Genomic DNA, 23528 nt, shown 5'->3' with positions numbered 1-23528 from the left:
CCAGTTTGCTTGAGTTGGGTGAATTATGTCTGCCTCCTCCGGGAGGGCCTCAGGGCACTTGGAGCAGAAGGTGGCCCGCCTGCAGGACGGAGGGAAGGGGAAGATTGCTCTTATTTACCCAAAGTGAGGGAGCTGTAGTAACAGTCCCGAAACACTGCCATGTCCTGTTAGATGTTTGTAAAAGGCCGCTGGGCTGTGCACGTCCGCATCTTAGTGCTCTGAGCTCTGCCTCATTTAGCAGGGCGTTTCAGAAGCCTACTCTTCACTCTCATTTTGAATATGTCTTCCTTGAAGAACAGATTTAAATGAGTTCTCATCTCAATCTAAAAAGATTTTTTTTTAATTGGGGTAGAGTTGCTTTTCAGTATTGTGCTAGTTTCTGCTGTATGAGAAAGGGAATCAGCTCCAAGGATACCTGTACCCCTCCTTCTGGAGCCTCCCTCCCACTCTCACCCCACCCCACCCCTCCAGGTCATCACCGAGCCCTGAGCTGGGCTCCCTGAAAGAGCAGCTTCCCACCAGCTGTCTGTTTCACACGTGGCAGGGTACCTACGTCTAAATGTAAGTCCAGATACTATAAAACCTTTAGAGGAAAACAGAGGAAGAACGGTCTTTGACATGAATCACAGCAAGATCTTTTTTGACCCTCCTCCTAGAAAAATGAAAGTAAAAGCAAAAATAAACAAATGGGATCTAATTAAGCCATCTCAGTTTTAGCAGGAAGGGCCCTGAGATAGGGTTATAATCTAGTCATTTGCAAAGTTGAGTTGGTTTGCTCCCTTGTGGGGAAAGGAGTCCATAATGACAGAGAAGTATTAGTTGATTCAGTCCTGTCCGACTCTCTATGACCCCATGGGCTGTAGCCCTCCAGGTTTCTCTGTCCTTGTGATTCTCCAGACAAGAATACTGAAGTGGGTTGCCATTCCCTTCTCCAGGGGATCTTACCGGCCCAGGGAGTAAACACAGTTCTCCGGCATTGCAGGCAGATTCTTTACCATCTGAGCCACCTGGAAAGCCCCTAATAATGACAGAAGTTGGTGTCAAACTTGGGATTCACTGCACCCTGGGTGGAGAGCTGGGGGCAGCCAGACTCTGAGCCAGCCCAACTCAGCTCTGACATCTAAGCTGTGGGATTTTAAACTTGTGATTTCAACTCCTCTGAGCCTCTGTTACCTCATCTATAAAATCAGGAAAGTAATACCCAGTGTGCAGAATTGTTGGGAGGTTGGAGATATAAACAAGGAACATGGTGACTAACTAAGCTAAGAGGTGGTCATTGTGATTTACCGACATTTGCTCCTTTTTTTGGATAATTTGGAGTTTGGGGTCAGAAAGAGCCCGATTCCCCTGTAGTGCTGCGAGGAGATGTCTGTGGACATTCTGCCCTGATCAGGCCTCTTCAGGTTTCACTCGGCTGACTTCTGCCCACTTGCAGCAGCAGGCAGCCTTAACTCTTCGATCCAGGGGAGGCTGGCATTCAGACTTTCCAAAGATGCCACGTCATGTGGGTTCCCTCCACAGACAGCAGCCCTGTGACGTGGAAAGCCGCTAAGAAGAGGTCCTTTCCTCCTCGCCACCCTTGAAGTGTAGTTTCACCCGTGTCTCTCAGCCTCTCGTGTACAAACAATTACCCAGGACCTTGCTGAGATGTGGATTTGGGTTCACAGGTTTGTGTGGGGACTGCGTTTCTGTGTGGTTGACAAATTCTTGGGTAATGCCAAAGGCTCTGGTCCAGGGACTACATTTTAATGAGAAGAACCTACACTCCCCAAATCAGAGTTTTTCTCAGATTTTTTAAGACCCCAATTAGGGGCCAGTTCCTGTAACAGTGGGTACCCAAACTACCTTGGTGTATTTGAGGTTCTTGTTCTAGTACAAGATCCAGACCACCCAGTTTCATTGAACTTGGCCTCCTTGTGGGTTTGATCCCTGGATCAGGAAGATCCCCTGAAGGAATGCATGGTGACCCACTCCAGTATTCTTGCTTGGAGAATCCCATGGGCAGAGAACCCTGTCAGGCTACAGTCTATAGAGCCACAAAGAGTCTGACATGACTGAAGTGACGTAGCACACACATAGCACATGACTTCTTTGTAAGATGGAGAGTGGGTTGGCTGAAATCTCTTGGGTCCATCTCAAAGATCAACTGTGATACTCCTCCTCCATCTGGATGTAGGACAAATCCAGATAGATGCAGAAGTGCATATATTCAAATCAGCTGATTTGACTCTCCTATGACTGAGGGCAGGAGGAGAAGGGGGAGACAGAGGATGAGATGGTAGGATGGCATCACTGACTCAATGGACATGAGTTTGAGCAAACTCTGGGAGATAGTGAAGGATAGGGAAGCCTGGTGTGCTGCAGTCCATGTGTTCACAAATAGTCGGACACAACTTAGTGACTGAACAGCAATGAGTTCAAGGATCAAAATGATCCAGTTGTATTAGGAAAAATGTATAACAGAATTTGAATTGATCATCAGAAATAGTTTAATATGCCAACTAGAAGTTCAGTGACTCATCTACAAACAAGTAGAGATTCTGGCTGTATATCATAATTATCAACAAATACAATACACTGAATGTTTTGGAATTCTCTAAGAAAGTATGTTTTTATTTCCTTTTGTTATGTAGACAGTATAACAAATCCAGTTAGATTTTCTCAGATGAAATTGTGCTTGGTTTTCTGTTCTCTTATACTTCTGAAACTTGTTGGTGTTTTAATTGTTATATCTTAATAGCAGTGTTTCTTTCATGGAAACCTTTGAATGGCAACTTGCTCTTTTCTGAGATACTTTAAAAGGAAATTGTATTTGAATGGTCTAAAAAAGAATCCAGGGCTTTCTAGGGGATTTTGTCACTTGGGTTTTCTTTACTTATGATCTCATTGTCAAGGATTGTATAAGCTTCCAAGAATCAAAGGGATAGTGGTTTCTAATAAGTCCATGCAAACACAGGATTATTTTCGTTTTTATTTGTATTAAATACATTCACTCCACTGGCACCAACCTCATAGTGAATCACGATGAGTCTACTTGCCCTCCTCAAAAATAGCAATAGAATTATAACAAAATCAGCTTTTTTTAAAAAATGAGGCATCCAGTTTTCCAATAGTGCCTGCTTGCCATGGAAAATTCCTCGACTGTCAATGATAAACTAGTATGTAAAAAATGTGGGTGACAATGGTGTCGTCCTCACATGATGAGGGGCACATGAGCTTACGATAGTTAAGGTGTTAGAGTGGCATGTGGCAAGTGACAATGTTCAATAAGTATTACGAAGGATATTACTCCTGACTCTTATCTCATTGTATCTAACAAACAGCACTGAAGTAGCATAAGCTCTCCCCTGCTTCTTATGCACATGTTGTTATATGTATATATAGATATGCCCTTTTATAAATGATGGTTTCAAATGCTGTAGAAAAATCTGACAGTCCAGTAGAAGGAAATAATGCAAATATTCTCTGAAAGTCTATAATGACCATAATTTGAATATTCAGTTCAAATAGATAACCATTCTCTTGATTCTCTGTTAATAGAATGTTGATATAGGTGATCATAATTTAGAAAGAAACTGTTCTCCAAATAAAAAAGCATGGAGGAAAAAAAAAAAAAAAAAGCATGGAGGAAAAAAAAACCAAAAAACCCAAGCCTATAAAACACAGATGCAAGCAAGTATATTTATTTCCATGAGAAATGCATGTATGTTTTTCTACTGGCTGTATTAAGTAAAATTAAACATTCATCTTGTCCTATTGCATCTCTGGTTGTGCTATAAAGCACTAACACCGAACTGGTGTTTGCACAGAACAAAGAAAAAGGGAAACTTAGCAAATAGTTGGTTTAGTGAAGTCAATCCACCATTCCAAATCACCAGGGCCACACATTCAGTCGGATGGATAGTTCTCACTTGCTGAGACCATGAAGCCATTCTTCTATGTCTGTTTTGTGCAAACGTGAAGGGGGATGCACAAGCAAAGTCTCCATGATTTTATGGGGCTTTTCTGCAGTTTATTTATGCAAGGTGAAGCTCAGAAGATTTTCCCTGTACATGAACACTTCAAGATAGCTATCAGGTTTGCCAAAGGTTTTCCAAAGCCCTGACAGAATAACCTGGGGGTGACTCACCAACAACAGGCAGGAGTAGCATCTGAGGAATATGATTAAGCTCCAGGACTCAATGGTTGGATGCCTCAAGTTCAGACTACAGCTCAACACTTGCTGAACTGCTTGACTTTGAGAGATTCACCTCTCTGTCCCTCATATGACATAGTCATCTTGGCAACAGGGATCTCGGTACCTGATGGGAAAGGCCATTGTGGGAAGGAGCAAGATCACGTACACGGGGTGACTAGAGCACTGCCTTCTGCCCAGTGACCAAGAAGTGCTAGCGGTGATTAGAAAGTGAATAATGTTTCCTGTAACTGCCATGGAGACCATTAGTCATAGAGTGTGCGTTTATGAGTTGCTTCCCATTTGGCTAAAGCTGATTATAAACTTCTTACACTTTGATTCTGTAATCCTGACAAACATGTAGCTGCTCTGAAGCTTCTAAGTCAGGTTAAGATCTCAGATTCTAGAGGGAGCTTAGTAATGGGTCAGGTACTAGCAGAAAGGTCTGGGAAGACCAGGACTTTTAGATAACTTCAGATGTTTTAGGTATGAAATAATTATTAAACTCTGGGTTTAACTTTGTCAACATAACCTCAGTAGTAACCATGTGACCAAATGTTTTCATCAGCTCTGGCTGCCATAACAGAATACCCGCAGAATAAACAACAAGTTTATTTTCTTATAGTTCTGGAGGCTGCAAGTCCAAGGTGAAGGTGCTGGCAAATTCAGTATCTGGTGAGGACCCCCTTCCTGCCTTGTGGATGGCTCTCTTCTTGCTGTGTACTCACGTGACCTTTGATTTAGGATTGTCTTGCAAAGAAATCGCTGATATTTCTTAATAAAAATCGCTGAAATTTTGAAAAGTGGTTCTAATAGGCATGCAAATCAGATAAAGATCAGAGGCTATTCTAATTCGGGGAAATTCCAGATGCAGGCACACGTCAGAGATATTTTGGGCTCGGTGCCAGACCGCTGACATAAAGCGAATATCACAATAAAGCAAGCCACAAGGTTTTCTGGTTTCCAAGTGCACGTAAAACTCATGGTTACACTATACTATCATTGATTAAGTGTGCAACAGCATTATGTCTGAAAAAACAATGTACGTACCTTAAAAGTTCTCTTGTTAAAGATGCCAAAACAATTGCAATAGCAACATGAATGGTCACTGATCACAAATCACCATAGCAAATATAATAATTATGAAAAACATGGCAATAGTGCGAGAATTACCAAAATGTTACCCAGAGACAGGAAGTAAGCAATTACTGTTGGAAAAAATGGCACCAATAGTTTTGCTCCACTCTGGGTTGCCGCATATCTCCAGTTTGCAAAATACTTGGGTCTACAAAGCACACTAAAGGAAGTGCACTAAACAAGGTGTGCCAGGCTTGGATAGTACACATTGGGAGGGGTTGGGGTGCTGTTTCTGACTATTGATAAAGTCGTTTCCAAGGCTGCTTGAAGCAGAAGCTATGGGATCACATGGCACTGTTGATGAGAGTGACTGAGAGTTTATGACCATGACAAAGGTAAGGTGCTCAGCTTTAGGGAGGAGACAGATAAGGGAGTAACAGGAACACACAGCAGGTGCAGTGCAGTCTCTGCCTGCGAGACGACACTGGTTCTGACTTAAAGGAAAGGATGCAGGAGAAGCCAAAGAGGAAGGAGAGGAGGCTGAAGTCCTGGGAAAGCTGTTCAAAGATGGTAAAGGGAGATCTCTGTTTAGGAAACCACATAGTGACATTGAGGGAAGAGACTGAAGAATGATGCTTAAAGACGTGTAGATACAGATCGACAAAGTTACAGTAGTGAGTGAGTGAGTAAAAAAAATAAATCACAAGGAAACCCCAGTCCTCGGCAGTTATAGTCTTCACCACTCACAACAGGTCACATGTGAGCTAGGTTTTCACACTAAGAACCTTGAGTGCCCTGGACTTATAAACATGATAATTTTATATGGAGGACCAAAAAATTTTAAAAAGAAGGATTTCTTACCCTCTAGCTCTCTTTCAAGTTCACATGGCCCAACTTACCAAGTCATCTTTATTAAAGAGTATTTGCAGTTGAACGTTCTGGATCATTCAGAATCTTTTATTTCTAGATCATACAACTGCTTTAGGTTTTTAAGGGTCAGGAAACACTTCCTTCCACCCACGCAGACTCAGCGCACGCTGGCCCTGTGACTCTGAAGGACGCACCCTTGTTCCCAGGCTGGGCCCTGTTGCCCTCAGCAGTGGTGCGTTTCATTCTCCGGAAGATCTCTGAGGACTTGCACTGGGGTCAAGTGCAGCTCAGGGTCAGTCCTTACTCCTGACTCTTCCCATCCTCACTCGCCTCTATCCTGTCTTAGAGTGTGAACGTTGACACGGGTGGTCCTTCGCTCTCTGCCTCTTATCCTGGGTCTCATCTTGTCCACACTGCCCGAGTCAGCGTGCTTAGGCACTCATGTCCTGTGTTTCCTCCAGGTCTGACTCCTGGGGCAGAAACCCCTTTTTTGGGATGTCATCCCCCCCACTCTGCCTGCTAAGAGCAGAGTCTTTCTTCCCCACCCGGGCTGACACTGAACTTGACTTGTTTAGCATGAAGCTTCCTTGGTGAAGAGGAAGTGTGAGTTCAGCTTTGTTGCAGGAGAGAAGGAAGAGACAGTGACCTGGTGGGAGACTCTGCTTCTGGGTCACCTGGATGCCTTGCCCACCCCCCAAGCAATGGTCCTGTTTTTGGTAGCTTGTGTTGGAGATGGATGCTTAACTGTTTTCCTTCTTTTAAACATCAACTCTTTGAGGAGAAGTCTTCTTCAGTTCAGTTCAGTCACTCAGACGTGTCCAACTTTCTGTGACCCCATGGACTGTAGCACACCAGGCCTCCCTGTCCATCACCAACTCCTGGAGTTTACTCAAACTCGAATCCATTGAGTCGGTGATGCCATCCAACCAGCTCATCCTCTGTCGTCCCCTTCTCCTCCTCCTGCCTTCAATCTTTCCCAGCATCAAGGTCTTTTCAAAAGAGTCAGTCCTCTTAGGCATTCTCTTTTTTTTCCTGAAATACTTGCTGATTGTTTTCTTTCATATGTTATCTCACATAATTCAGTGTTGGTATTTTTCTAAAATGATAATTCCTCTCACTTTGCAGAAGTTTCCGGGAGTTCAGATTCCTTTCTCTTACTGATCAGGTAGGTGACCCTTTAAGCTGCCTCTCCTCTGGAGATAGGGGGTCACGTTCTGAACTGCTTTGAAAGCAAGAAACTTCCAGAGACCTAGAAAAAGGATTTGATCTCAGGATCTAAATGGTTAATGGGAGTTCTTTGCAGATGAGGTAATGTTTTGGTTAAGGTGAAAGGAACTGGACTCTATTATCCTAATTAACTTGCTACGGAGGTTTTAACCAAACCGAAGTTCATGTCAGGTAAAGAGGAACCCTAATGACAGCCAGAGATACTGATCTGGCCTTCAAGTAGGCATTTTCTGACCTTCCTAGGGATTTCTCACCTCCCCAGGATTCACAAGGACTTTCCCTCGTCTCTCTAGCTCTCGTTGTGGGTTTTCCTATTACTTATTGTGCTCACAGGAGGGTAATGATTTCTGAAGTCCATTCTTTCAAACCCCTGCTTTCAGATCAGCATCTGGGAGCGCCGATAAACAAGTCAGTTATTATCGACGTCACAGCGAACTCCAAGCCACGGGTGAACTGTGCAGAGCTTGAAACCCAAGACAGAGACAGAGTGATTAAAACTGTAAGCAGGGCTAGTTCCTGCTAGTGACAATCTCCAGCAGCAAATGAGGAGTAAGAAGAGATGATGAAAGTTCCTCCTTCAACCACATAACTAGGGAAATAAAAGGACTTATTTTCTACCAGTTAGTGAACAATGATCCCTGCAGGGGTGGGAGGTATAGGCCCCACTCTGCTTATCAGTAAATTCCATGAAGACTTACCTCATGCTGGGGGCATCCTGTCCTGTCCTGGTTCAGCCAGACAGACTGTGAAACACTTTTTATTTTTTTTTGATTAATCAAAACTTTTGCATTTTCTATTGGAGAATGGTTGATTTACTAAAACACCTTCTGGGGCAGGCTGAGTAGCGGTTCTTACCAGACAATTATCACATGCTCAAAGGGATTTGCTGGGTTTCTCATGTAATTCTATCCATCATCTCAAATTTCTAGATGTTTCCTGAGGCTCCTGTGAATTCAAGGCAGGTGGGGAAAGTAGTAGATTAGAAGAAATCCACCCTTCTCTCCAAGAATTCCCTGGCAACATTGAACCTCGCATGCCATTGTCTGGGGTCAGTAATGACCACGGCAGTTCAGTATTGGGAGGGATGAACCTCTGAGCTTGAGGTGGCCCCAGACACAAATGTGTGTCCCCAGACTTCCCTGTCCTCCTCCCTTCCGCTCCCGACACTACGAATTCATTTATTCCTCAAATATGCTTGATCAACAGTCACTACGGAGATGAAGAGTCATCATTCTTGACTTCAGGGCCAGTTCTCAAGGAATTAAGCAGCTACTTACACACTACTTACATGGGATTCCCTGGTGGCTTAGACGGTAAAGCAATGTGGGAGACCCGTGTTTGATTCTTGGGTTGGAAGATCCCCTGGAGAAGGAAATTGCAGGCCACTCCAGTACTCTTGCCTAGAAAATTCCATGAGTGGAGGAGTCTGGTGGGCTACAGTCCATGGGGTTGCAAAGAGTAGGATAGACTGAGTGATTTCACTTTTTTTTTACACACTGTCAGAGGGCCGGGCTGGGGTGGGGGTGGGGGGAAGGGTACCTGTGGGCAAGGTCATGACCGCCCAGCTTTGGTCTCTGTGCTTATCCTCACACCTGGCACATTGACCTCTGTAAATAAGTGTGTATTAAATAAGGAATGAATTGGAGCTCCAAGATAGGGTGCTGTTTTCCAGGATGCTTATCTCCTGGCGTGGTTCCCCTGATTCGGGACCAAAGGTACTAAAATCTGCTTAGTGTGCACCAGGATGTTGACAGACTAAGCTGCATGGCCGTCAGCAATTTTATGGACGGCCCAAGGGATGGAGTCTAGGAAAATGTGGGCGGAAAAAATGTTGTTGCTGTTTAGTCACTAAGTCATGTTGGAGTCTTTTGTGACCCCACGGATGGTAGCCCACCAGGCTCCTCTGTCCATGGAATTTTCTAGGCAAGAATACAGGAGTGAGTTGCCATTTCCTTCTTTCGGGCTTCCCTGGTGGCTTAGATGGTAAAGAGTCTGCCTGCAGCTTAGGAGACCCGGGTTCAATCCCTGTGTCGGGAAGATCCCCTGGAGAAGGAAATGGCAACCCACTCCAGTATTCTTGCCTGGAAAATCCCATGGACAGAGGAACCTGGCAGGCTACAGTCCATGGGGTCATAAAAAGTTGGACACGACTGAATGACTTCACTTTCTCCAGGGGATCTTCCTGACCCAGGGATGGAGCCCAACTCTCCTGCATTGGCAGATGGGTTCTTTACTGCTGAGCCACCGGGTGAGCCCAGAAAAAATATAGGTAGACGTAAATTTCCCATAATTATATGTTTCCATTAATTCTTGCAATTGTCAATCTATATTTGGAATCTGAAATACTGAGTTTCTTTTGATATCAGAAGTAAATATCCAAATTTCCTTTGTACTGTCGTATCCATAGCTGATCTCATTAAAACTGTAAGAAGAAAATTACCACCTGACTAGTAATCTCAGTTGACTCGATTATTTTGTTTGTTTGTTTTTTCATTTATTTTTATTAGTTGGAGGCTAATTACTTTATAATATTATAGTGGTTTTTGCCATACATTGACATGAATCAGCCATGGATTTACATGTGTTCCCCATCCTGATCCCGCCTCCCACCTCCCTCCCCATCCCATCCCTTTGGGTCTTCCCAGTGCACCAGCCCTGAGCACTTGTCTCATTCATCCAACCTGAGCTGGTGATCTGTTTCACACTTGATAGTATACTTGTTTCCATGTTATTTTCTCAGAACATCCCACCCTCGCCTTCTCCCACAGAGTCCAAAAGTCTGTTCTCTATGACTCGATTATTTTGATTCAATCAAAATGGATTTTTTTTAGCATGATACCAAAAACATCTCCCAAAAGTCTGCAACTAATAAAAAGTTGGAAATAACAGCTTTGATTATTGAACCACTTCTCCCACCCCGAGTGCACACGTAACACACACACCCTGGTCCTATGTTTAATTTTAAAATAAAATAGGTTGATACATTCAATTTTATGTAACTTTATTCAGCTCTGGATTGCTGGCTTGTTTGGTTGCTACTAGTGTGATGAATACAGATCTTCATCAAACAGGCTAATAAGGATCTCTTTCCAGGATCAAAGGGTGTCTTTGTTTCTGGGAGTTTTTTTTTTTTCTTCCTCTAACATGGTGGTGTTTGTTTTTGTACACATTATCCTTTTTGTTTGTTATCTAAGATGCCATAAAAATGTTGCTGTCAAAACTTGGTCACTGAGTCAAGCCCATTTGGCCTCAAGTTTCTCTGGGGAAGTCTGTTCTGAAGGGCCAGGCACCCTTTTCTGGGCTCAGCTGCTCTGGCTGGGGTGAGCTTCACCTCCCCACCACCTTGTCGCCCTGGGGCATTTGCCAGTCCCACCTCTCCTGTTATCAAGGGCTCTCTGGCCAGAGGGAGCTCTTTTGGTTTCATCTTCAGGCACCTACGCTGACCTCAGGAATGTTTGGCAGTAGGGAAAAAAAATAAGAAAGGTCAGTTTCACTTGAGGACAGATGATCTCAGCGGTCATTTCCCACCAATGACCTGGCCATGACTCAGCTTTCACTTTTCTTGTGACTGCCATTTTTGATAACATCCACATTCCACATTAGCCAAATAGTGAGTTTTAGTGAATCTTGACATCAACAAGGATGTACCCAACCTCCAAGCCCTCCTCTCTCTGCCTCTTGTCTTTTCCCTTCAAAGAGTAAAACAGGCAAGAAGACCCAAAGTTACCTGCTTCTTGGGTCCCAGTTTGACCTACATGGTGCTTTTAAGGGGAAGAATATGAGAGAACATTTGAAATAATGGGAAGATTTTATTTACACACCTAGATTCCCATCTTCTGCTGGAGGTGATGGAAACCTAGCCAGGTAAGAGCCACTTTTCTCTGATACCACAACTGGCCAGAGATGAGTATCACTGCCTTTTTCTAGAGGAACCACTCTCCTCATTTTTCCACAGTCTCTAGTATTCCCTACAGTTTCCCCCCACTGAGGTCAAGTGCTTCCAGTCCATCATTATTGTACTTCCTGCCCATCATTATTGTACTTCCTTGTCTATTTTTCTTACTCTTAGCCTCCATTTCTCTCTATGTGACTTTTTTGGACCGGGGAGGCATTTGGATTTACACTCTCTACTCCACATAGTATTTTATTCCTGACATCTTAATTTTGGGGGTTTTAGTAATAATCCAATCAGACTGCTAATAGTGCATTATTAGTAGCATATTATAATAGTGTAATGTTACATTCACTTCTCCTACCCTGTCATCATCATGTGAGATTCTTTCTGTCTTTCCAGCAGCAAGGTGGTGTTGCTTCTCACCTGACAGAGGCTTGTGTTCACAGATGTCATTCTGTCAAGGTCTGTCAAGGGACAGACATTCTGTCATTCTGTCAAGGCCAGCTCTAAAAGGGACATTTTATCATCTATCTTTTATAGATGGGAGACTCAAGGGGGCTAAGAGCTTACCCAAGACCACAAGTTTGGTCAGTGGGGGAGCCCAGAGGCAGTCCAGGGCTCTCGACCTTCCAATTTATAGCACCCCTCTCCTGGTCTTGCAAAAAAATTTTTTTCCCTTTTTAAAGAGGTTTAAAAATTTTTTTTTTTTTAATGTGGACCATTTTCTAAATTTTCATTGAATTTGTTACAGTATTGTTTCCGTTTTATGTTTCAGTTTTTTGGCCATGAGGCACATGGGATCCAAGCTCCCAAACCAGGGTTTGAACCCACATCCCCTGCAGTGGAAGGCAAAGTCTTAATCACTGGACCACCAGGTAAGTCCTGTCTCTCAAGGTTTTTATTTTTTTTGTTTCTTTTTTTTCTCTCAAGGTTTTTAAAAGTATTTTTCTAGAATAGGATATATACATATATGGCTGAGTTTCAAATATTAAAAAAAAAACATTTTGCAAAAGTCATTTACATTGAAGGAGAAAATTGATTTGTGTGCTCCCCTCCTCCCCAAGTGTGACCTGATTCATTTCAGGACAATGGTTTTGAACAGAATCACAGACATAGGGTAGCTTCATCAGTGCTTACACATATCTTTCTGAAAACTGAATCCATACCCATCAAGTATCCTACAGAAGAGAACAGGTCATCCATCTGAACTCTCTTTTTGCCGTCTGTCTCAATTTTTCTAGGAGAAATAATGCTCTTGTGAGGGTTCTTTCTTGCCCTGAAAATATTGGAATTCATTCAGTCTTTTCTAATTGAACTCTCAGCATCTGAAAGTACTTCCACCTCAGGAATCAACCCCTTACTTTGTCTAACTGTCTCCTTTAAGGGAGCTGAGAGCCCAGTGGGTAGCCTTTCCCTTCTCCAGGGTATCTTCCCATCCCAGGGATCAAATGTAGGTCTCCTGCATTGCTGTTGGATTCTTTACCAGCTGAACCACAAGCTTATCATCCCTAAAAGTTCAGATTGCATAAGGAATGATCATAAAACAATTTGAAGTCATAGGGAAGACTGAGCTGTACATCATTTACACATATTCAGATCTAGACTAAATGTGAAGATGTTCACTAGTGGTGACTGATTACAATGGTAGAGAATTAGACAAAAACAGTATTTCCATTAAAAGAAAAAATGGTCTGTTGACTCTTGTTCACCATTGAAATAATTCTCAGAGTTGTCACTTACGACAAAAAATTCTAAAAGGGAAACATAAGTGATAGAACTGGCTGCTGCCACTGACTTCTAAAGACGAGTGGACATGAAATGAAATGGCCTGGGACAGTAGCCAGGGGCTGCTTGTCAGTTGTTGTTCAACCCTCTCAGCACTAACCCCTCCATCTGCCCTGTGACCCATTTCTTCATTGTGTGTTTTATCTCACTTCTTATCTCCATGTCATTCATTCTCTATCTTTCTCTCTGCTGTTTTCCCTACTTTTGGGCCTAACTGAAGTAAGAAACAGTGAATGGCTTTGCTCACCCATCCCCCAGGTAGAAAGGTAGCCTAGTGGCCAAGTTGGCAGTGAACTGCAATGACTCTCACAGATTAAGTATATCTGGCTCCAGAGTGGACTCAACAAATCAAAAAAGTGACCTGGGGCAAGTTACCCAATACACACATATTTTAATGAACGCTAACTGAATGCGATCAGTCCTCCTCTAAGGTTCCCATTTATAGTCTGCTTCTTCCCCATGCATGGCATTCTTCAATGACCTTTGTCTTTGCTAGCACTAGTTCAGAAATCTTACTTTTGACCTCTTGATGAGCTGGCCCAGGACTGTTACCAGCCCCATCCCTGTCTGTCCCCTCCAGGCCTCGGGTCCACGTGACTTTGCTGCATTGGTTCTCCAGGCACTTACTCTGACTGAGTGCTGTCCATGTGGCCCTCCCTGTCAGCCTGGCTGGAGCCTGACCCCTCAAGGAGCCTGTCCTGCTTTGTTTCCATCTTCTGGAATCTAGTGCCTGACCCAGAGGAAGGCACAAAGGATGAAAAAGTGGGTGAATCAGGGAACCAGTGAAGTATATGCATGTGCTTTAAACTAGCTGTAATGCACCTTTAGAAAGTGTTGGAGGCAAGACACTTCCAAAACTGCTGAGAGGCTATGCAAAATCCTATTCTGATGACCGCGTGGCAGTTTGCTGGGTTAGCCATAGGTTTTAAAAGGTGTTGCGTGGGTCTAGAATTTTAATAGAGAGCCTAGTGGCGTCTCTCTAGCCTTCTTCATCTCTAGGCAGCAGAATCTATTGTTGTAATTTAAATTTTCCTGTGTTTCATGAGAGGCGACCTGTGTCCAGGTGGACTTTCCACGAAGCTGAAGAGGCTTCCGGCCCCATGTGAGCTCATGGGCATGTGTGTTGTGAACGTTTCCAGGAGTGTGATATGCCATTTTAAGAGCCACTTGAGATGCCATTTGAGAACGTTTCAATCAAATTAGAAATTCCAGACTTCTGAATTTGAAGAGTACCTTTATTTAAAGGTTGGTCTTCCCAGGTGGCACTAGTGGTAAAGACCCTACCTACCAATGCAGCAGATGCAAGAGACATGGGTTTTAATCCCTGGTTTGGGAATATCCCTTGGGGGCACAGTAACCCCATCCAGTATTCTTGCCTGGAGAATCCCATGGACAGAGGAGCCAGGTGGGCTACAGTTTACAGGGCCACAAAGATTCAGATACAACTGAGCATATCACAACACATTATTTAAAGGATATCTTTAAACTTTTACAAAAAAACTGAGAGGGAAAATTCAGACAACAACCAACAGCATATGAACTAAGAACAATCAGTAACAAGCAGTAACGTTGACAGAAATCATTCTCAAGTTGAGAAGTAAGATGTATAAAAATTTTTGGGGTCAGACTGAAAGCCATCATTCACTAAAAGGAAGAGGTAAGTTTCTAATAGAAGCAGTGAGTATTGTGTACAATTAATTATTCTGTAAGAAAACATAAAATGCCCTGAAGTTTTTACAGATTATAGGTTAAAGATGTTGATAGAGGTTCTCCAGAATTTGACGAGAGATGTAAATTATTTACCTGACATTATCAATTAGGAGTTATGAAGCTGAAAAGAACTTTTCTAAGCTAAGGCTGACTAAAAAACAATAACAGCAACAACTACTTTTGATGACTCTTGCTAGAGAGAAGACAAGATTGTCTTCCTACCATCTCCAGAAAATTATATTGTAAAATTATTGCCATGGAGAGGCAATTAAAGAAGAGACAAGTAAAAGAAGAATCTGATAGAGTGATGTTAGAGTCATCAGGTCATTAATGAGTCAAACAAAATGAATTCTTCTGGAATTTGTGAAGTTTGTGGTGATCCTCAGCTTTGTAACATTTATAATCTGTTTTGATTTCTCTTTCCCAGTTGTTGTTCTCTCACTCAGTCATGTCCAACTCTTTTCGACCCCATGGACTGCAACATACCAGGCTCCTCTGTCCTTCACTACCTCCCAGAGCTTGCTCAAACTCATGTCCATTGAGTTGATGATGCCATCCAACTATCTCAACCTCTGTCATCCCCTTCTCCTCCTGCCCTCAGTGTTTCCCAACATCAGGGTCTTTCCCAATGAGTTGGTTCTTTACATCAGGTGGCCAAAGTATTGAAGCATCAGTTTCAGTATCAGTCCTTCCAATGAATATTCAGGACTGATTTCCTTTAGGATTGACTGGTTTGATCTCCTTGTAGTCCAAGGGACTCTCAAGAGTCTTCTCCAGCACTGCAATTTGAAAGCATCAGTTCTTCATCTCTCAGCTTTCTTTATGGTCCAACTCTCACATTCACTCCTGACTTCTGGAAAAACCATAAATTTGACTAGATAGACCTTTGTCAGCAAAGTAGGCTGACAAAGGTGAGGCTTCCCTGGTGGCTCAGGCAGTAAGAAATCTGACTGCAATGTGAGAGACCCGGGTTCCATCCCTGGTTCAGAAAGATACCCTGGAGAAGGGCATGGCAACCCACTCCAGTATTCTCGCCTGGAGAGTCCCACGGACAGAGGAGCCTGGGGGGCTACAGTCCAGGGGGTCTCACAGAGTCAGTCGAAGATGACTGAGAGACTAAATACTTTGACTTGACAGAAGGGTGGAAGCAGGTCCTGTGGCTGCTGGGGTGTGAGAGCAGGTCTGGCGGGCACAGGTCCAAGGGGTGTAGAGAGATGCGGTGAGTAGCGGAGTAGAACAAGGTGGCTGAAGCCCACGACGAGCACGTGGTTTCCGAGACAAGCATCCCGCAAGTCACCAGGGAGCCGAGGCTTGCCCAGTCCCCGAGAGTCAGCGTGAGGCTGCGCGGATGCGCAGGTGTGAGCCGAGGTGGCTCACCGCGGTCCTGGCCTCTCCACGCGCTGGGGCCATCGGGAGGGGCGGCCCATGGCAGAGACAGGCATGGAGGGACCTCCCGGGAGAGGCTTGCAGTGGTAAGCTCCCCCAGCACCCCGCCCCGCCCCGAGGGAGAGTGGTTGGTCCCCGCGCGTTGATATGAAGACGTTCCACTCTCGGGGGTGAGTACACGCAGGGCATGGGGTGGGGTGGGCCCCGGGAACGTGTGTGTGTCTGTCTAGGTTTGTCACAGTTTTCCTTCCAAGGAGCTAGTGTCTTTTAATTTCATGGCTACAGTCACCATCTGCAGTGATTTTGGAGCCCAAGAAAATAAAATCTGTCACTTTCTCCCTATCTATTTGCCATGAAGTGATCCTGACTTTTTTTTATGTTTGCAGTTGTATTCTTGTCCACAACATGGAATTTGTAAACTTTCAGTAGAACCCTTTCTATGAATTTAGGGATCTGTGCATTGTACCACTGTCATAAGCTCAAGTGTATTCAACAAGCCCAACAAGCCACTGAAGCCTTCCAGGAGGTTTCTTATTAGTGCTTTCGAAAGGCGGGGCTATTAGGTGTCTCCTGGTGGCTCAGTGGTAAAGAGTCTCCTGCTTGTAGTGCAGGAGACACAGGAGATGTGGGTTTGACCTGTGAGTCAGGAAGATCCTTGGAGGAGGGCATGGCAACCCACTCCAGTATTCTTGCCTGGAGAATCCCCATGGACAGAGGAGCCTGGCGGGCTACAGTCCATGGGGTTGCAAAGAGTCACATGATTGAAATGTCTGAGCACACAGTAAGCATGGGGGACAAGGGGGCACTCTGAGTCTTTTCTAAAAACGCTTTTGATGGAAAGTCCCTTCTTTGCTTATTTTCCCTGATTCCTATCTTCTATTGTTCACAACAAAACAGAAGCAGAAACAAAGTCTTAAAAGACTAAACTATCACATTGCTGCAGAGGCCTTTGGACCTAGTCCCCAGTTAACTTCTGAGTACTTAAAGGGCAGGGCGTGGATTTCTGCTAGTTTAAAATAATTAGTAACGCTTCTCAGCAAATATTTTTCTCCTGGATTTCTTAGCAGTGGATGAATGGGCTCCAGCCTCTGATTCAGCTTTTACTGATAACTTGAGCTTAGTAGATGATAACTACGAAAGGACAAACAGCAAAGTGGGGACCATCCTCTACGGTGTGGGGACAGGCGTGATTCAGTGACCACATATCTTGGAAGTGGACATTGTTAGGAGAGCTTTATAGCGTCAGAGCCTTCAGCTTTGGCCCAAATGGCCATAATGGGATAATTTCCGCATAATAATAAGACTAATTCTCTTTGGCAAAAGCAGGAAAAAAAGACGGAGAAAAGCAGCAACCGATAGAGAGATCTCTCTTCTCGTTTAGTATTTAAAGTCCCATGAGGCACATTCTTCAGGGAATGTGTGCTCCGCGAGGAGAGGTCAGGGATATGGCCAAGCCCAGCTTGTTAGTGACGGGGGTGTGAGTCAAGTCATTTCAAACAACGGTTTAAAAACTCATCTCTTGTAGATATTCTACGGCATCTTAGGCTTCCTGTCGACCCAACTGGTCCCTCAGATCATTTGATGCGTTGCAGTCTCAGTTTAAGAATTGCTCCCATATTTGCAGAATGATATCATTTACCCTCACATCTAGAGATCAAACAGGAGTTCCACAGTGACTTACGAAAACCAGAGCTGAAGGTAGATTACTCCAGATCCAGTCTGCCTTTCTCTCCATTTGTCTTAAAATCTATGTGGTCCAGAAAGCCAGTCTCCTAAGGAATGTGAGGTCACGCCCTCTGATGGTGTAGTCTGAGTCCAGGACCAAAGAATCCGGCCAGAGCACAGGGACTGTAATTTTTTTTGGTTCAAATTGGTAATTAGTTAGTCTTTGAGAATCAGTTTGATTTAAAATTGTGGTCTGATGTACCTTCATACAGGAGTGTGCATATTAACCTTTCACACGCTTAGAAATGATTTCTACATAGTTACAATAGCTTTGTCATTACGCTTTCCTTTACCTGGTTCTCTGGCCATTTCTTGGTTCATTGTTGACTTTATCCATAAGAGGAATGTTTTTACAGAGAGTGGAGCCAGGAGTTGCTTCCATCATTGCAATCATTTCTCCCGCCTGCCTTTTTGTCAACGACACATAAACCTGCAGAAGAAAAATTATGTTTCAATATATAGCTTTCATTATGCTTTTGATGTTTCTAATATTCCTTTCTAAATGCCGTAATTCCACACATGCCACTTGTCACCTGGCCTATGTAAACACGGACTCGTTTGGACGTTATTGCACAATTCTATCAAAATGCCAAGCAGAAAAAAAATGGCACCCAATATTCACCCTGGGGTATGAACAAGAAACTTGGATTTGATGTAGAAGCATTAATAATTTGATCACAGACAGGCATTTTTCAGCAGTGCACACAGATTGCCAGGAAAAGATCTTTCTTCCCTTGTGGATGTGTTACATCACACATCTTCCACTAGCTGGGGAAATCTTGCATAGACAGTGCTGGGTCCACAGTTTCTCAATGGAGGGAGAAAGAAACACCCCCATGTGACTGTGAGCCTGTGCATCTCTCAGGACCTCAAATAAGTTGTTTCAAATCCAGAACAATGTCACCCCAACCAACTCAAAAGACGGGAGGATCACCCTGGGCATTTCTCTGAATCGCTTTCTCTCCCAACTCAGTTCTAAGGTCATCTGTGAACATCGTGGTGTGTATGAGTTTGACACTGAATGCATGTGTTAAAGATGAACTCTGACTTTGATTTGATGCTTTTGAACTGTGGTGTTGGAGAAGACACTTGAGAGTCCCCTGGACTGCAAGGAGATCAAACCAGTCAATTCTAAAGGATATCAGTCCTGAACATTCATTGAAGGACTGATGCTGAACTTGCATTACTTTGGCCACCTGATGCGAAAATTCGACTCACTGGAAAAGACCCTGATGCTGGGAAAGGTTGAGGGCAGGAGGGGAAGAGGGTGACAGAGGATGAGATGGTTGGATGGCATCACTGACTCAACAGACATGAAACTGAGCAAACTCTGGGAGATAGTGGAGGACAGAAGAGCCTGGCTTGCTGCAGTTCATTGGGTCACAAAGAGTTAGACCTGACTGAGTGACTGATCAACAATAACAGTCTGAACATGAAGACTAATCCTTTGTCATTGGGGAGCGTTTGCTCCCCCCATCTGACTTCTAATCTTAGAACCACATAGCCCACTCCCTGTGTCCCCAAACTTTGCCTCTGTCTGTTCTTCAGGAGTTGGTCAGGGTGGATGGCCGGGAGCAGGGATTACAGGTGGTGTTACAGATTCTTGGTCTCTTCTCTCTGGGCCAACAATAAGAACTCTTAGAAATTTTAGGAGATAAGATACAGCGAGCAGTCACATGACTCTGTCCCTGAGCACGTGTGTTCTTTTCTTGCGTGAGTGACCTCAATTAGATGGTACCTTTATGACCTTCTGCACCTCTCCTGATGGCTCACACGCTGCCTTCTGATCAGGGAGCTGGAAATGACAATCTGAGCAGGGCTTCTCTGGTGCAACCTCCATTCACAGAGGTGCCGAGGAGATGCAGGCGGGGCTCTGCAGGGGGCCTGAGGGGACCATGCACGTGCCTGGTGGGATCGTTACAGGACTTGCTCCTGGGTTCTTTAGTCCAGGGAGACAGGGCTGTGATTGAAGAAATGCTGCTGGAGTTGAGGGGTCTGCTCTGAACCTTTTTCACCTGGAAAAGCCTTTTTCTGTGCAGGAGAAGGGGATGGAGTCATTCTCTCCCAGTCCTCCTCCCAAGCGTTCTCCTCAAGGTCAAGCTTACCGGGCCCAAGGCCCAGGGTCCACAGAAGATGGGGAAAAGGAGGGGGTTTTTGACCTTCATTTCTGTGTTCTCTGTGCAGCAGTGATCCAGTTCTTGGGCATCAGTGGGGTCAGGATCCCCCAGGATGATGCCACCTTCCCAGCCAGCACTCCTTGGACACTCATTTGCAGTCATAGGACTCACTTCATTTCAGTTGTCCATGATGATGTCTGTTTCCCATGCCAGGCAGGGAAGACTGCACACTGAAGGGTCTCATTTTATTTCCCTTTGTATTTCCAGCCCCAGCCTGCTGCCTGCTGGTTAGTACCCAGGGGACACATGTTCTTTAAAAAAATTGGGAACATCTTAAAATACAATTTTACTGATGGAATGAACACAGATGTACTCTGTGTGAAATCCTCACAGTGCAAGTTCAAGAAAAGACAGGATTTGTTAGATGCAAGCACTGGAAAAGAAGACATACACCCTGGTGTTTCCAGGGAAAGTGACAAAACATCGAGTGACCGAGGGGCTAGGTTTGCTGGGGCTGGGCAGATGGAGAAGACGGCCTGCCCTCCAGTGTGTGGATGCTGGTTTTGACCACATTTCCCTCCATGGAGAGCGATAGGCAGGAAGGAAGAAGAATTCAAAGCAGTCCAGGAGAGACTGACAATGGTTTGTGCTGGAGATGGGGGCAGGTGGGGGTAGCCAGATCCTGCAGGGCTGGGAGTGTGATGGTGTTGTAACTCACCATTTACTCAGCACTGAGTTCTGGGCTTCTTTATCCATTCACAACAGATGAAGGAGTGATCATCCATGATCAATGCATGTTGTTGTTATTCAGTTGCTAAGTTGTGTATGACTCTCTGTGACCCCACGGACTATAGCATGCCAGGCTTTCCTGTCCTTCACTATGTCCCAGAGTTTGCTCAGATTCATGTCCACTGAGTCGGTGATGCCATCCAACCATCTCATCCTCTGTCGTCCACTTCTCCTCCTACCTTCAATCTTTTCCAGCATCAGGGTATTTTCCAATGAGTCAGCTCTTCACATCAGGTCACCAAAGTATTGGAATTTCAGCTTCAGCACCAGTCCTTCCAAAGAATATTCAGAGTTGATCTCCTTTAGAACTGACTGGTTTGATCTCCTTGCAGTCCAAGGAACTCTCAAGAGTCTTCTCCAGCACCGCAGTTTGAAAGCAAGAGTTCTTTGACTCTCAGCCTCCTACATCTATACAGGACTACTGGAAAAACCAAAGCTTTGACTATATCAATCTTTGTCAGCAAAGTGATGTCTTTGCTTTTTAATACCCTGTAACTGTATAGGCTATCAGTTATTGAGCCCTTATGTGTTTGCAGGGCTTTGAAGGCATCAACTCAGTTCAGCTGGTCCTCGTGGTACCCACTCCAGTGGGCGCTGTTATTATGAGCCCATTTTGAGGAACAGTGAGGTTAATCACCAGCCCAAGGTCGCCAGGATATTGTTGTGGTTATTCTACAGGTTCTGAAATGGCAAGGTGACAGAATGGCAGTGAAGAAGGACACAGACATGCCACAAATCGTGTGATAGAGTCGGTTTTTCATCTACCTGTCTATCCAGGTGAGGCTGAGAGATGTGTTCACTCAAAGTGACTCACTCCTTACCTATCACATCAGTGACAAAAGTATTATATGGAATTTCCTCATAATAAAAAATTTTCACCTGAGTATCTGCTGCTAACCCACATCTAACCTTCTCTCTTGTCCAAGATCAAGGGTCTACTAGCTCATTTGATTCAGTTTTCTCATTTGTTATATCAAGAAATTAATGGCTTGTCCCTCTGCTACTGCTGCTGCTAAGTGACTTCAGTCATGTCTGACTCTGTGCGACCCCATGGACTGCGGCCCACCAGCCTCCTCCATCCGTGGGATTTTCCAGGAAAGAGTACTGGAGTGGGTTGCCATTGCCTTCTCCGTGTGACAAATGACAAATAATGTTGCATATAAAGTGGGGAACTGTGTCTTTCCCAATCTAACTGCTTAGTAATTGTGAGCTAGTATTATTAGCAAATAAGAAAGTGCATTTTGTACCATTAGCATGTTCTTAGATGCTTATCCTAATGTATTATTTTTTTTAAAGTTACCAACTAGTTTCTTCACCTCTTTGTATTGCATGAACAAGTCACAAATAAAGCCTACTTGCTTTCCATATAAGACTGAGACCCTCCTCAGAAACGAATACTACCATAGTATAAGCATCTCCCTTCAAAAGGTTTTAGACTGTTGAAAGCTCTTTTGGTAAGCTCTGTTGGAAATATTTAGATGTCACAAAACTGTTACTTAAACGCAGTCCAGGAGTCCAAGGAGATTTGGGTGGACAAATGTTTCTTCGGTCTGCTTTCAGTGGGTAGAACCATGATGAACTCTGAGTCCTTGGTCCACAGTGCAAGGCGCTGTCCTGTCCCAGGAGGAGGCAGAGGCCCAGGGAGGTCCAGCTGCTCGCTCAGGACCTCAGGCTTGTGTGTCAAGCTGGGACTTGAGACCTTTGCAGCCAATGTTCCACCCAACCCCTGCCATGCCCCTCTGCGGGCTCAGGCTGTGTGGGTGAGCGGTGGATTCGGTGTGTGTGCATGAGTGTGTGTGTGAATGTGGCATCTCTGGTAGGTCCCATAGCAAATGTCCTGACTTGCATGGTTCTTCAGTGACAGACACTTTGTTAAGAAGATACATTGTCTCTTTCCTTCACTTGACAGGTTTCAGCCTTTTTTGGGGGAAATAGTACAGTTAGGATGAGAGCCCAAGAATATGCCAAAATTATGTAAACCGCAAAAGGTATTTCCAAGAATTTGAGGAGACCCTCCCTTCTCTTTTGGTAAACAATGGTCTTTGGGAGAGACCTGGCTTTGTGTCTCTTGAGAACTGGTGGGTGCTCGGATAGCTGAGAGAACAGCTCAGGGCCACCTCCAGCTCCATTGCAGCCTGGTGAGTTCACAGACGTGAGCGTTCAGTTTTAGCCATATTGGCCATCCTGTGGGATATTGTCATTTCCGTAAGGGCTTCCCTAGTGGCTCAGATGGGTAAAAAAAATCTGCCTGCAATTCAGGAGACCTGGATTTGATCCCTCGGTCGGGAAGATCCCCTGGAGAAGGGAATGGCAACCTCTTCTGATATTCTTGCCTGGAGAATCCCCTGGACCTTTGCCTATCTGCCCAGACAGAGGAGCTGGGCAGGCTACAGTCCATGGGATCTCAAAGAGATGGGCATGACAAAGCGGCCAACACCATACATAAATTTGCCTTCATCTTCCACGAGACATGATCCTGGAAATCTGGCATTGTGGCTCCTTTCTCTCTTCCCAGCCAGGCTTTTCAGAAACCTCCCTGCCCCATTCCAAACAGGAAGTTTGGGCAGCAGTGGTACAAATGGCCCCGCATTATGTGGGATGTCACCCATTGTTGTCGGGACAAAGACATCCTGAAATTAGGACAAAGGCTTCAATCCACCAGGGTCCGGACCCTTCAATAGCCCCACATTGTATCTGGGGAGTGATTGAGTGAACTGGGTCAGTCCGAGAATATACCTAAGCTTCTGAAACTCTGCTATTATCAGGCTGCCAG

At 44.5% G+C, this 23528-nt stretch overlaps 1 long non-coding RNA gene across 2 annotated transcripts in view; it reads left to right on the top strand.

The window, feature by feature from the left end:
* LOC136159328 (uncharacterized) overlaps positions 1–22539 on the top strand; it is a 38201-nt gene extending 15662 nt beyond the window's left edge. For both annotated transcript variants that reach the window (XR_010661452.1, XR_010661451.1), the window contains exons 2-3: positions 12019–12118; positions 20234–22539. This is a non-coding gene — a long non-coding RNA (uncharacterized lncRNA). The remainder of the gene's footprint in view (positions 1–12018; positions 12119–20233) is intronic.
* The last annotated feature ends 989 nt before the right edge of the window (positions 22540–23528 follow it).

This window comes from Muntiacus reevesi, chromosome 2, assembly GCF_963930625.1.
Source record: "Muntiacus reevesi chromosome 2, mMunRee1.1, whole genome shotgun sequence".
Lineage (NCBI taxonomy): Eukaryota > Metazoa > Chordata > Mammalia > Artiodactyla > Cervidae > Muntiacus > Muntiacus reevesi.
This window is presented reverse-complemented; position numbering and strand designations above follow the sequence as displayed.